Genomic DNA, 13,220 nt, shown 5'->3' on the forward strand with positions numbered 1-13,220 from the left:
TCTGTAACACTTGCATTTCTGGACAAAGCCACTGGTTCCACTTAGTGACTGTTGCTGTAAGGCAGTCTTCCCCTCCTTTAGATGCTGGGGACTACATTGTACCTCAGCATTGGCCATGCCAGATACACACACACACACACACACACACGGCTCCCCCCTCGGGCTTACAATCTAAAAAGACATGACACAGAAGGAGAAAGGAATGGAGATGGGGAAGGGGATCAAGTCCAGTGGTTCTTCTCTCCGTCTGAGGCCTGGACCATGTCAGATGGAGGGCCCTTCTTCTTGCTCTGGCTATCCCTGATGGAGTTGGGCCTGCCTTTTCACTCCCTCCAATGCTGGATGATGTCAGATGGCATGGAGGGAAGGCTCTTCTTCTCTGAATTCAGAATTCTCTAAAGATGCCAGCCACAGATGCAGGCAAAATGTCAGGAATAAACTCTTCTATGGATGCCATCCATGAAAGCCTTTAGGCTGCAATTTCACTTACCTGGGAATAAGTCTCAGAAGCCCACTGACTTCTGAGTAAACATGTATCGGATTGTACTTCTATTAAACTAGATCTGGCATCCTGTTAGGGACAGCTACATGCATAAAACACACAATGCACAAGGGGCCGAAAAGTCACCATTGCACAATGGATGTGCTCTGCTGAAAGCGGAGTTGCACAGATTACATGTTCCTCTGTGCCTTGTTTTTGACTGTTGTACATTATGCTTTACATATCACGGTTGCATTGTGCATGCTCATCCTATATTATGCATTGTGCTTGTGCATCTTTACACCGTGCTTCTGAATCTTATCTTGTGCATTCTGCTTGTGAACACTATACCACTCCCATACAGTATAGCAACACATGACAATTATTAGCTGCCATTGTGTATTGTGCATTGCACAATGGCGGCTAGTAACTGACATATGTTGTTATACTGTATGGGAGTGGTGTAGTGTTCATATAGTATACATCCACATACAGATATTCTACACTGCAGTCAAACTCATGTACTATGTGTTTGTACTTGTGGTCAGGATACAGCAGTGAGATTCAAACCTTCCTATAGAATATCTTTCAAATGCATTGTTGACTTCATAAATCTACATATACTACATAATACTTCAGTGTTTTTGTTTATGACCTGTTGGTTCCTTGGTGCTCCTTATGGAGTTTCTAAAACTTAAGTGCACTCTCCTATAGCTAGAAATCACCTGCTTACGGGAACAACTTCTGAAGAACAGTTAGAACCTAACTATAGACAGTGTGGTGTGGTTTTTACCTGTATACAAATTGAATTTTACAATTTTACAACACTTAAAAAGGCTTGATGCTTTCCCGTAATCCTATCGTCTTACCGTTTGCACTCACTGATGGGAAGGAGTGCTTTTATTACTGAGCAAGTGGGAAAGCTTATGCTACAACTCCTTTTGCTCAGTCTCAAAGGTGCTACAAGATCCCTTTGCATACAATCCAGTGGGTAATATTGCATCTAATCCAATTAACCAAATGAGAAACATGAAGACAGAAATCCTACATCATGCTGGTATGGTGCAAATCTACACTCAAATAGTTACACAGTGGTTGTGTTACTCTACCTTGCTGATGAATACAGACATTGTACAATTAATTGCGTATCTGCCAGTGTGCCTGCTTGTTGTCTCATTGTTCAGTGGCAAATGCATGTTATCTGAATGAAGTGGGCTTTGTTTGAAGGCTGTCTCAAGAATGGGATTTAGGGCATCCCATATCACTGCAGTTTGGGACCAGGCATAAGGACCCCAAATATGGGAAGTCCTGTGCAAAATGGGATGCCCTAGGGAGCTAGATCTTTTACACCCAAAAGATGTGCTCTCACTCTGAGCTAACAGCATTCTTTGATTTCCAGGCCTGGAATAATTGATCCACCGTTCCATTTGATTCTGTTAGCAATGGCACTCACAGCCTGAGCAACAGAAATAGAGAGAATGCTGATTTTATTCCATGTCAGGAGTTAAACAATCAGTGGCATCAGCAGTGGATGCCTATCTTAACTAACTTCACCAATCTGAAGCTATTTTAATACAGAATTAGTAACTGACAACTAATTGTCTTTACCCACCACCTACCAAAGCATTGGAAGACCTATGTGGGTTATCAGTATGCAAAGGGGTTTTATAGCACCTATGAGACTAACTGAAATAAAAAGGTTGGTAGTGTGACCTTTTGTAGGCTTGAACCTACTTCCTCAGATACATGTAAAGTAGACTCAAGTCTACAGAAGCTCACAATACCCATTTCCTTCTGTCAGTTGGTCTCACAAGATCCCTCTGCATACTGATTTTCCAGACTAGCATGGCTATGCCTTTGACTTTATGTGGATTTTGCTTGCCAAGAAGGATGTGGAAAAATTAAATCATATTTTATTTCTGCAATGGGCATAGTACAGTGCGCCTTTACTTTACGTGGGGGATCCATTCCAGACTCCCCCGCATAAATCAAATACCGTCTATGCTCGAGCCCCATTTAAATGAATGGGGCTCATGCACGAGGCGATGTGGCAGCGTGGTGGCGCACACGCGCCATGGGCACACACCCCATTCATCCCTATGGGGTGCGCCATGGGCGCACTATAATGCCCCTCTAGTTATTTTTGTACACTGGAATCTTCAGCCATGGCGTACATTATATAATTCTAAGGGCCTGAACAGACAGGCCAAAATAAAGCTGCTTCGGGTCACTTTGGAGGAATACTGTTTAAATGCTGCATACTTCCTAAGTCCTGAAGCCACGCCAAAGCCATAATCCAGTCCTAAGGACTAGAGTGCAGCTTTGGCACAGCTTCTGGCCTCTAGATGCATGAATCATTTAAACAGCATACCCCCAAAGTGACCTGAAGCAGCTTTATTTTGGCCTGTCTGTACGGACTCTTAGATATACTTAGCTACATAGCAGAAGTGCTAAGAAACTGTTAGTGAATTGCAAAGATGCATAATGGGACATCAATAAAAGTGTTCCAATGTGCACTGGGCTCTACCAATATGCATCATGTGCAATTTCGAGCTGCCGTAGCCAATACTGAATACTGGGGTATTACTGGACTATAGTGGAGATACTCTGACTACTCCATTCTATCCCTGAACCATTCAAATACAGATGGAGAGGGGCCAACACAAGATAAACAAGCCCTGTTTTAATTCCAGACAATGGAGAACAGGAGTAAGAGACAGTTCTAGACAAACTCTCTCCTTTGTTTTTTAATCCCTCAGATGCATAAGTAGACTGGAACACAGTTCTCTCGACTGCACACTTTCTCCAAACATTGAAATGCAGAATAAAATGAATACTTGGGAAAGCAGATTACAACAAAAAATAAAACATTACATGTAAAAGATTATATATTAAGAGAAGATGACATTCAAAATGTTCATGTTATACAAAGCTGTATGAAAGTTGATGTGAATTTTCAAGCTTTTAAAAAAAATCAGCGTGAAGTGACCGTTTCAACAAAATGTAGTTATGATTGAATGCAAAAGAAAATGACTGCGGTCAGAAACAAATTGGTTTTGTCCATTTTATGGTGTATATGGAAGTAGCCGATTTTATATTCAATAGCTGTGCCCGGATTTCCTTTATTCGGATTCAAAGAATCTTGTTTAAGCAACACATCATTTCTGTGTCATAAGGAACAGAGATGCTTCAGCTTCCAGTGGAGCCTTCCTCATAAATGGCAGTCCCAAATGGCAGCCAATTAGCTTCATCTTCCTTAGGAGAGAATCTTCCCTGCAAAGATGCTCAAGAAGCATGGAAAGAAAAAGGCCACTTGGGAAACCAAGTCCTTGCTGTCCAGGCTGAGAGTAATATGTCCCATGGATGTGAAAGGACGGTTGATGTCATAAAAACTCAAGCCCTCTAATGTGTAATTGTACGGATCTGACACAATTGTCATTGGCAGTTTCTTGTTGAGATCTGAGAGAGAACCCCATGCACATCCTTTGGCTGCAAAGGGTATTTTGCCATCACCTAGTGCAGAAGGAAACAGTTCATAATTAATTTCACACATGCGCAAACACACACTTCTATAAAAGTAATGTTTTTACTATAACATAATAGGTTCTGATAACTTTGGAGGTGCATTTGGTGGGGACCCAAGATAGAGCCTCCTTGAACATGGCAGAGTCTCCTTCTTTGGAGTTTTTAAACAGAGGCTGGATGGCCATCTGTCGGGGGTACTTTGATTATGTATTTCTGCATGGCAGGGGGCTGGATTGGATGGCGCTTGGGGTCTCTTCCAACGCTAATATTCAATGATTCTAGAGAGAAAAACTACTCCTAGGATGTGAAATTCACTTCCAAGGGTGTCTAATCTACCTCCTCTACAATCCTCCCCCCTGCCCCTCCACTCCATACACTCTGTTGTCCTTACACTAGCAAGCAAAGTCCATTCCACTTAAAGTACATGAGAGAATAAGGTTTTAAGATTGGGACTATGACTGTGAGATTTCAGGGCTGAACGCTGAGGTCTAGGGAGAACCCTTATGATGTCACAGGAGACAAACCCTGGTGATATTACAAGAGTGGTGTTACAAGCGAGACACCCCTATTGATGTCATTGAACATGATGCATTAAAAGAACCACCATCTGTTGCAATTTACGGTATGTACCTTTATGTATACTTAGCTACATAGTAGAGGCATTAAGGAACCATATTAGTGAATGGTAAAGATGCCAAGATTCATTATGGTCAGGGGCATCACTAGGGGAGTGCTGGATGTTCAAACCTCACTGGGGGGTTGTCGTATGCTGATGACAAAGTGTGCCAAAATGCAAGCCACCACTGCTGACAGCCCATTTTGGGAGGATCAGGGTGCCCCAATGAGATGATCATTACAGCAGTGGCAGTGACAGGAACATGGACGACTTGGACTAAACCCCCACCCACCCCGCCACCACTGCTGCTAATTCTTATCGCTCAAAGCATCCCACCAAAGAGACTAGAATTGGTGGCAGTGGGATGGTGGGCTGTGTCCTCTTTATTCCTGGTGATGGCATTGGCAGGAATGGGGAAGACTCACCCACCACCCGAAGCTATCAATAATCCTCTCTTTGGGATGCTTTGGTCCCCCAAAGATGAGAATTGGTGTAGGTGGGAGGGCAGCCTGAGTTATCTCTATTCCTGGTGGTGGTGGCAGAAATGGGGAGCACTCAGCCCACCACCTCTGCCGCCACCGTTGCTGCCAATGCTCGTCTCTTTGGGTGCCATGTCCCTCCAAAGAGATGAGCATTGGTGACAATGGAAGCAGGAATGGGGAGGACTCACCCACCAACCCTGCAGCCATCACCCTTGATACTTGTCTTTTCAGGTTGCTGCAGTCCTCCAAAAAGATGAGCATTGGCAGGAGTAAGGGTAGTGGCCCAAGCCCACCATATTCCTGGTAATGCTGGCAACAACAGGAATGAGAAAGACTTGGTCCTCCCCATCCTACTTAAATTCTGGCCTGTACACACACTTTCCAAGACAGCGCTCTCACCATGAGGACTGGAGAAGAGAGTCCTTCTTGTTAGATATGGCAACACCATATAATTATATAAGGCAGAGATGGAAATCATGCAACCTTCCAGAGATTATTCGACCGTAGCTCCATCAATCCTAGCTAGCCTAACCAATGGTGAGGAATGCTGACATTTGCTGTCCAGCAATCTCTGGAGGACTGCTTGATTTTCATCCCACATGTAGTTTGAGCATTGGACTATGGTTCTGGAGACCACTTGGGCATGGAAATGCACTGGGTGACCATGGGTGAGCCACATACTCTCAGACCCAGAAAATCTTGTAATAAGTTCTTTTATGGTTGCCATAAATTGGAAACAACTAAAAGGCACACAACAACATAACAGTTTAAAGGCATGACAGTATTGACAGTTGAATTTTTCTTTTGACTCCCAGAACAGACTAAAGAAAAGGGTAAGCAAAAGAGAAGGAGCTTGAAAGAGAGGAAGATAAATTGCTCTCACCTTCTGTTATTATTCCATTTATTGAGGCACAGTTCCTAAACTCCCCAGAACAGTCCACAGTCCCATTATCTTCGCAGCTTGTGTAGCCTGGCGTGTAACATTTGGGGCAAGATATCCCATTCAAATAGGCTTCCAAAGGAACATCTGCAAGTCCAATCGTTACACAGAGTGAACTTTTGCAGCAACACAAACAATTTAAAACCAACAATCCATACAGTTTACTAGACACTGATACATTTGCTTTCGACAGACTTTTAATACAGGATACAATTGGAGGGTATGGTTTTGGGACTAGAATTAGATTTAGGCCAAAGATGGATAAAGTACAGCCCTCTGGATACTGTGGGTCTGCAGGTCCCATAACAATGCACTATTGACTATGCTGGCTAGGGCTGATGGAGATTGCAGTCCAAGAACATTTAGAGGGCTATAAAAGTAATTGAAGCCAATTGTAGCTACACTGAAGAAGAATTGCATTATTCCTCATCTTGCTTACCTTTAATCCAAAGTTATTCAATTCAACCAGAGTGAGCCTATAGAATCAACTGAAATTACATAAATGACTCATTCTATTTCCATTGATTCTATACTCTCCAGCTTTCCCAGTTTGATAAGAACAGCCCTGCTTACAGCAATCCAATATAATTCCACTTTTTCAGATGATTTTAAAATGCCCTGGCTTCACTTGCTTTGTTTCACTTTCCCCTTTTGTCCTCAGTTTACGTCAATCAATGTACATTGAGTTCAAACTATGTAAGAAGTTTGCACTCAGTTAACTGAGCAGGTTAGAGAAGAGAGGAGGGGGTCACAACTCTGACAAAGAAGACTAATAGCTCACGAAACTACAAATCCCATAATTCCATACCACTGAGCCATGGTGATTCAAACAGTGTCAAATGGTATTAATTCTGCAGTCTAGATGCAGCCTGAGTATGGTTTTAGCTACATTTTGTTTGAACTTATTGCACGTTTCCTGTTGGGAGAAAGGCGGGAGGTAAAAAGTAATCAATTGATTGACTGGTTGATCAATATATTAATTAATTAATACTTCCTTCCTTTCTCCCAAAAGCAGATCCACTGAACTAATGAATTAATCAAAATGAGGCACCAACAGAATCCTGGCCTAATGTTCCCAAACTATGGAACATGGCTCAAGTTTGATTGAATGAAGGCTGGTCATTTGGGATTTTCTCAATCTAAGCTTCTGAAATTTCAGCACTCAGGATTTCCACCCAAATGCATTACTGCCTTTTTTTAAAGTTTCATTAGTAAAAGAAAAGAGAAAGAGAAGCAAGATATAACAAAGCTGTTACATACGGTCGAATGAAGCGCTGCAGGTTGCTCCATTACAAAGCTGAGCGGCAAAATTCAGAAATCCCTTATCGCCAAAGTCAAACATGAAAGTGCTATTCACACTTTTTGCACTCTCAGCACAAGATACAGAGCTTCCAGTTACTTCTACTTCTCCTAGTTGAGAAGACAGCATTTAGAGTATGTAACGGACTTCAATCCAATATGGCACAATGCTAATACTGAGAATGAAAACCATATCAAGTGATATTTTTTTCTCCTTAACCAATTTAAGATCTGAAAAACAACTAACAAGCGTGTTCATGTTTCTTTCAGTCTCTTGTGTTTGTGAGGAAATAGGAAGCAACAAGAGCTTTCCTTTTCACTTTTCAAATTCTTTGCAACTAAGTGCCAACGGTCCAATCTGCAGTGTAGGAATAATGCAGTTTGACGCCGCTTTAACTGTCATGGCTCTATGCAACAGGATTCTTGGATTTGATGTTTTGTCATATATTTAGCTCTTGTGCCACAAGAAACTACAACTCCCAGGATTTCATACCATGAAGTCATGACAGTTAAGCTGCAGTGCAGATTTGATCTCAGCATCTATATTTGAAATTGGATCATCATCATGCTTTAGTCAATGAGGAAAATGCGTAAAAACACACATGTTAAGGAAAATGCAGTAAAAATGCACATATTAGGAAAGGTTTGTATTCATATGGTGCCAGTTTTCTGTGGGGGAAGAAAGGATCACCATATTTACAACTCAATCCAAAGTTGACATGGGAAGAAAACGGAGGATATTTTTGCAGGAAGGAAACAAAACCGTGGCAGATAGACTTTTGCCTCCCTTTGTGACACCATCCAGGAATAAACGCTTCCAATGAAACAGGCCTTTGCAGTATCAAGCGGATCATAGGAAGCTAAACCTTTTTTCTAATCCAAGGATAGCAAGCTCCAGAGATTCAGGGACAAATTGTGGCCTCCTGGACCCACTTGAAGACATAAAACAACCCTGGAAAACTCAAATAGAATTGAAGTATCCAGTCTGGGTAAAAAACAAGCATGTGATACTAACCAGAACTGGAAAGAGATCTGTCCACTCTTAGATAGAAGTGTGCACTCTTACCTTTTGTGAGGGAATGTTGGACCACCATGCTGATGCAGGCGTTCTGATTCTTACCGCAAGCTACTACAGGTGTACTTGTGCATGTCTCAGAACTGGATGCACAGGATTGGCAATCTGGAGAAAGTGTTACAATGGTTATTTGTATTCACGTTGTTGGAATTTAATTTCCTCCTTGGTCCTATCACTGTATCCTGTGAGCATTACAAAGCGACGTATTTGAGATCTGTTGATCTGTTCCCCTTATATATGTTGAGAGTAAATTTGTAAAACTCTAGGGTGATCTATCTTTCTACTCAGAAGTCAAGCGCCACTGATTTCAGTGGGACTAGGTATGGAGTCACATTGCAAAAATAAAGCAGTTTAACACCACTTTAACTGGCATTACTCTAACCTATGGGGTCCTGGGATTTGTAGTTTTGGGAGGTATTCAGCCTGGTCTGTTAGAGAGCTTTGGTGCCTCACCAAACTACAAATCCCAGGATTCCAGAAGATAGAGTCATGGCAGTTAAGGTAGTGTCAAAGTGCTTTATTTCTGCAGTGTGGCTATATATTTAAATGTCAGGTACATGGAGTTAAAATTGCATCCTTAGGCATGTGCAGACTTAAAGTAGGTAAGAAAGGGATGGGGAACTCTATCTTCTATTATCCTCAGCCAGCAGAGCCAAACATTGGAGATACCCATTCTATGTATTGGTATTAGCCACAAGCTGGGTATCTGCAACACATAATGGTTATTACAGTGCCACAGATCCCATGGGTCTGTTCCATTGAAAATACAAATGTGGGATATATGTCCACCAATCTGCCACTGAAAGCCATCTATTTCCAATACAGTGGTGGAGCAGGAACCAACTTCAGCATAGGATACTATGTCAAAATCTATGTTGCCAAAAATCAGTGTGTCTGTTAAGGGCTTCACTTTTGATATCTGCAACGTTCTGGCATTCTAAAGCTCAGATGGACAGGGAAAACCCATATTGCAACAAGTGAAGTCAAACGTTTGTTGTTAATCAGATTTGTTTTAAGAAAAAGGGAGAGAGGAAGAGAGAAAAGAAAGAGACTTTCCGTACATGGAGATTCCAGTTCCTACATCCCCCAAATGTGATCCATGTCAATGGGGCAGTGAATATTAGTTCCATTTTAAAGGACCTACGCTTTCCATGTTAGTGAAATATGTAAATAATATACCTGGGTGTGGGTATATGCACATATACCCAATATGTGGGATAGGGTTTGACACTATGAATAGCTCCTTTAAAGTCCAGACTAAAATCTTGTGTAGATTTACTCACAGAGAGAGAAAGAGAGAAAAGAGAGAGAGATGGAAACTGCCAGCTGACTCTGTCCAAGAAAGAAGAAAATGTCTAATTATATCTAGGGAAAATCCCTTACTGATTTTGCCATGCCCATCCAAGATGCTAAGCCCCTATTCTTAAAGTTTGGACTAAAACCCAGAGGGGATTCACCACGCTACTGCCATGAGATCTCCCATCCTCCACGGTTTGTTCCCTTTCCTTCTGTCCTCAGCCCATTGTACCATTGAAGCAGACTGCTTTAACTATTTTATAGTAAGACCATCTTGGACATATGCCACTGTGGACAATTTCAAGGAAGAATAGGGATCTTCTGAGCCATGATTTCTAACTGGGAAAGAGTTGTGACTATTCCAGGAGGAATCTGACACCAGCCAACATACCTACTGTTTCCACCATCCGAGCAACAGCAAAGAGAGAGGCAATGAGGAGGAGGAGGGATGGAGGAGCCATCCTGGCTCCACGTCTGGGATGAAGGCAAGCCAAACTTTATTCTTCTAGGGAGCAAGAACTTTTGTGCAGGGGAGATTTATAGGCCGGAGACAGCTATATAAGCTTGGAAAATCTGGCACCTTTATTGGTGGTTTTATAGACCAGGTGTGTTGTAAAAGGTGATGAAGAGCACTTCCTTGTGTAATGGCAAACTCTTACCAATGCAATTCCGTTTTTAAAAAAAACACCATCGGGATAGAGAAAAGGCAGGGTGGATTTCCAGTTTGAGAGACCCTTGGACAAAGGGATCCCTGCTAAAGCTTACAGGGATATTTGGTATTTGGGTTAACAGAAGACTGCAGGCTAGTGCTGAGCGTGTGGCTATAAAATAGGAAGAATGATGCTGGACGTTTGTAGCAAAGTGAAAAAGAAAAACCTTTATCATATTAGGAAAGCAGTTTGGGGTGAGCCCAGGACAAACCCTCAACTTGTTTACAGAAGGTGTTAGAGCAGGAATTCACATCTAAAGCATCTCCAGATGGTGGTAATTGCTGTTGTTTGCAGTCAGGTCAACTTCAACTTATGTTGATCCTGCAGATCCGAAATCTCCAAAACAACTTGTAGGCTCAGGGCTGTGGCTTACATGACTGAATCTATCCACCATATCCGTATGGTATCTCTTTCATCCTGCTGCGTCACACTTTACTCAGCATTATCATCTTTTTTTAATGAGTCGCGTTATCTCATGATATGGCCAAAGTAAGACAGCCTCAGTTTAGTCCTCTTCATTTCTATTGAATTCAGTGCGACTTGCTCTAAGACCCATTTATTAATCATTCTACATCCATTTGGAAACCTCCAGTAATGTGATAGTGTGTATGTGATAGTGTTTAGAAACCTCCAGTAAAGAACAGTCCACCGCCTTCCAAGGCAGATAACTGTTGACCACTTTCCCCCCCATCAAGTACTTATAGAATCATAGAGCTGGAAGAGACCACAAGGGCCATCCAGTCCAACCCCCTGCCATGCAGGAACACTCTTCTTCTTCATGTCTTCCTAATGAATCTCCTTTCTTGTACAGAGAGTGGATTGCTGACCCCCATCATCCACAGCACCAAAAAGGAAGCTCGCCATATCCTTGCTCATTCTTGATGGTTTTGGTTTATAAAATGGCCACAGCAAACTTGCCTTGGCAAGAGAAGGAAAGCTGAACATCTTCCAGCTCATCACATGCCTCTTGAGTGAGCTGGAGAGACAGCTGTAACTCCCTGTCAAAGTGTTGAAGGACTGGCCCTTCTCCACCCCAGCAGAGAGAGAGAAGATTTGGATGCCACGGCTTTGAATTGTGTGACTGTAGTTTTCCAAGAGCTTATCTTTCTTTATGATCTTTGCACGCAAGGTGGGAAGGGTTTATACCTTTATTCTGCACAGAGGCATGTTTACTCACTGGTGTTATTCCAAACAATGCATGGATTGCATCCATTTTGTTCAGCAGTGCTTAAGCATTAAAGTTCTTCATGTTACTTCAGATCAGCGTGAGACTAGACACACCTTTGCTAGGAGGCTTCAAGTATTGTTTCCTTATTGCTTTGTTTCTCTCCTGAAAGCAAGCAGTGCCATGTTGTTACAAGTGCCCCCAACAAAGCTGCCTTTATCCCATATTCTTGCAGCATGTTGCAATGGTTTAAACAACAGAGAAAGACATATACGAAAAGCTTTTGTAGAGTTGTGCACTGTGGGTGAAGCAGTGCCTTTCACAATAGGCATGGCAATTCAAAAGGGATGTTGACAAGCTAAATCATGTCCAGAGGAGGGCAACTAAAATGTTGAAAGGTCTAAAAACCATGCCCTATGAGGAGTGACTTAGGGAGCTGGGTATGTTTAGCCTGGAGAACAGAAGATTAAGGGCATGATAGCCATGTTTAAATATTTGAAGGGATGCCATATTGAGGAGGGAGCAAGCTTGTTTTCTGCTGCTCCAGAGACTAGGACTTGAAGCAATGGATGCAAGCTGCAGGAAAAGAGATTCCACCTCAACATTAGGAAGAAGTTCCTGACAATAAGAGCAATTTTACAGTGGAATATACTGCCTCAGACTTTGGAGGTTTTAAAGCAGAGTCTAGATGGCAATCTGTTGGGGTTGTGCATTCCTGTATTGCAGAATAGGGTTGACTGGATGGTCCTTGGGGTTTCTTCCAACTCTGTGATCCTTTTTCTCTGTTCCTCTGTTCTAAGAAATGGTTGCATGCAGAGAGACAGAAGGAGAGAGAGAGAACAGGTGAATGAACTGATCTTCCTCTCAGAAGCACACTTTTGAAAGTATATATTAAGTGTGCTTCTGAGTGGAAGATCAGTTCATTCACTTGTTCTCTCTCTCCTTCTGTCTCTACATGCACTGGTCAACCATATACACACACACACACACACACACACATATATATACACACACACACACACACACACAGTGCAATATATATATATGAAACAGAAGCATGATTCTTTCTATGTGGTGCAAATGTGCCGAACCTGTAGCCAAAGGTGTATTTTTTGAAATCCTGAGGGTGCTCTTAAGTCACAGAACAACATTGATGACTGGTCCATGGAGGAAAATAGGATAGGGAAGGAATATCATAACTGAAGTCCTGAAGAGGGAATATTCTGCATAGCAACACTTTTCATTCTCTCCTACCACCTAGTGGTTCTCCTTGATGCTGCTGTCAGATGTGATCTTTTACTAGGACTGGGAAGGAGTACAGCAATATGAACCTGTCATGTACAACTTCACTTGTTTTCTTATGTTTCAGAAGTCAGGCTGCATTTTTGTGTGAGTCTGCGTCTTAACTTCATACAATAAAAGTATGTATTTGTACAGATACTTTTTTAAAAAATTCACACACACACACACACACCCTTTTCCATTTTTCAAATTGTGAGCATTTGTGAAGGTGGCTTTCCCTAACATGAAGCAGTCTTTTGCACCCTGATTCAGAATACCCACCTTTTCTGCATGCGTTTCTTTTACCTACATATTTGGACTGCAAAATATCCTCCCTTGGGTAATCCCCA

Source organism: Sceloporus undulatus, chromosome 9 (assembly GCF_019175285.1).
Source record: "Sceloporus undulatus isolate JIND9_A2432 ecotype Alabama chromosome 9, SceUnd_v1.1, whole genome shotgun sequence".
Classification (NCBI taxonomy): Eukaryota; Metazoa; Chordata; class Lepidosauria; order Squamata; family Phrynosomatidae; genus Sceloporus; species Sceloporus undulatus.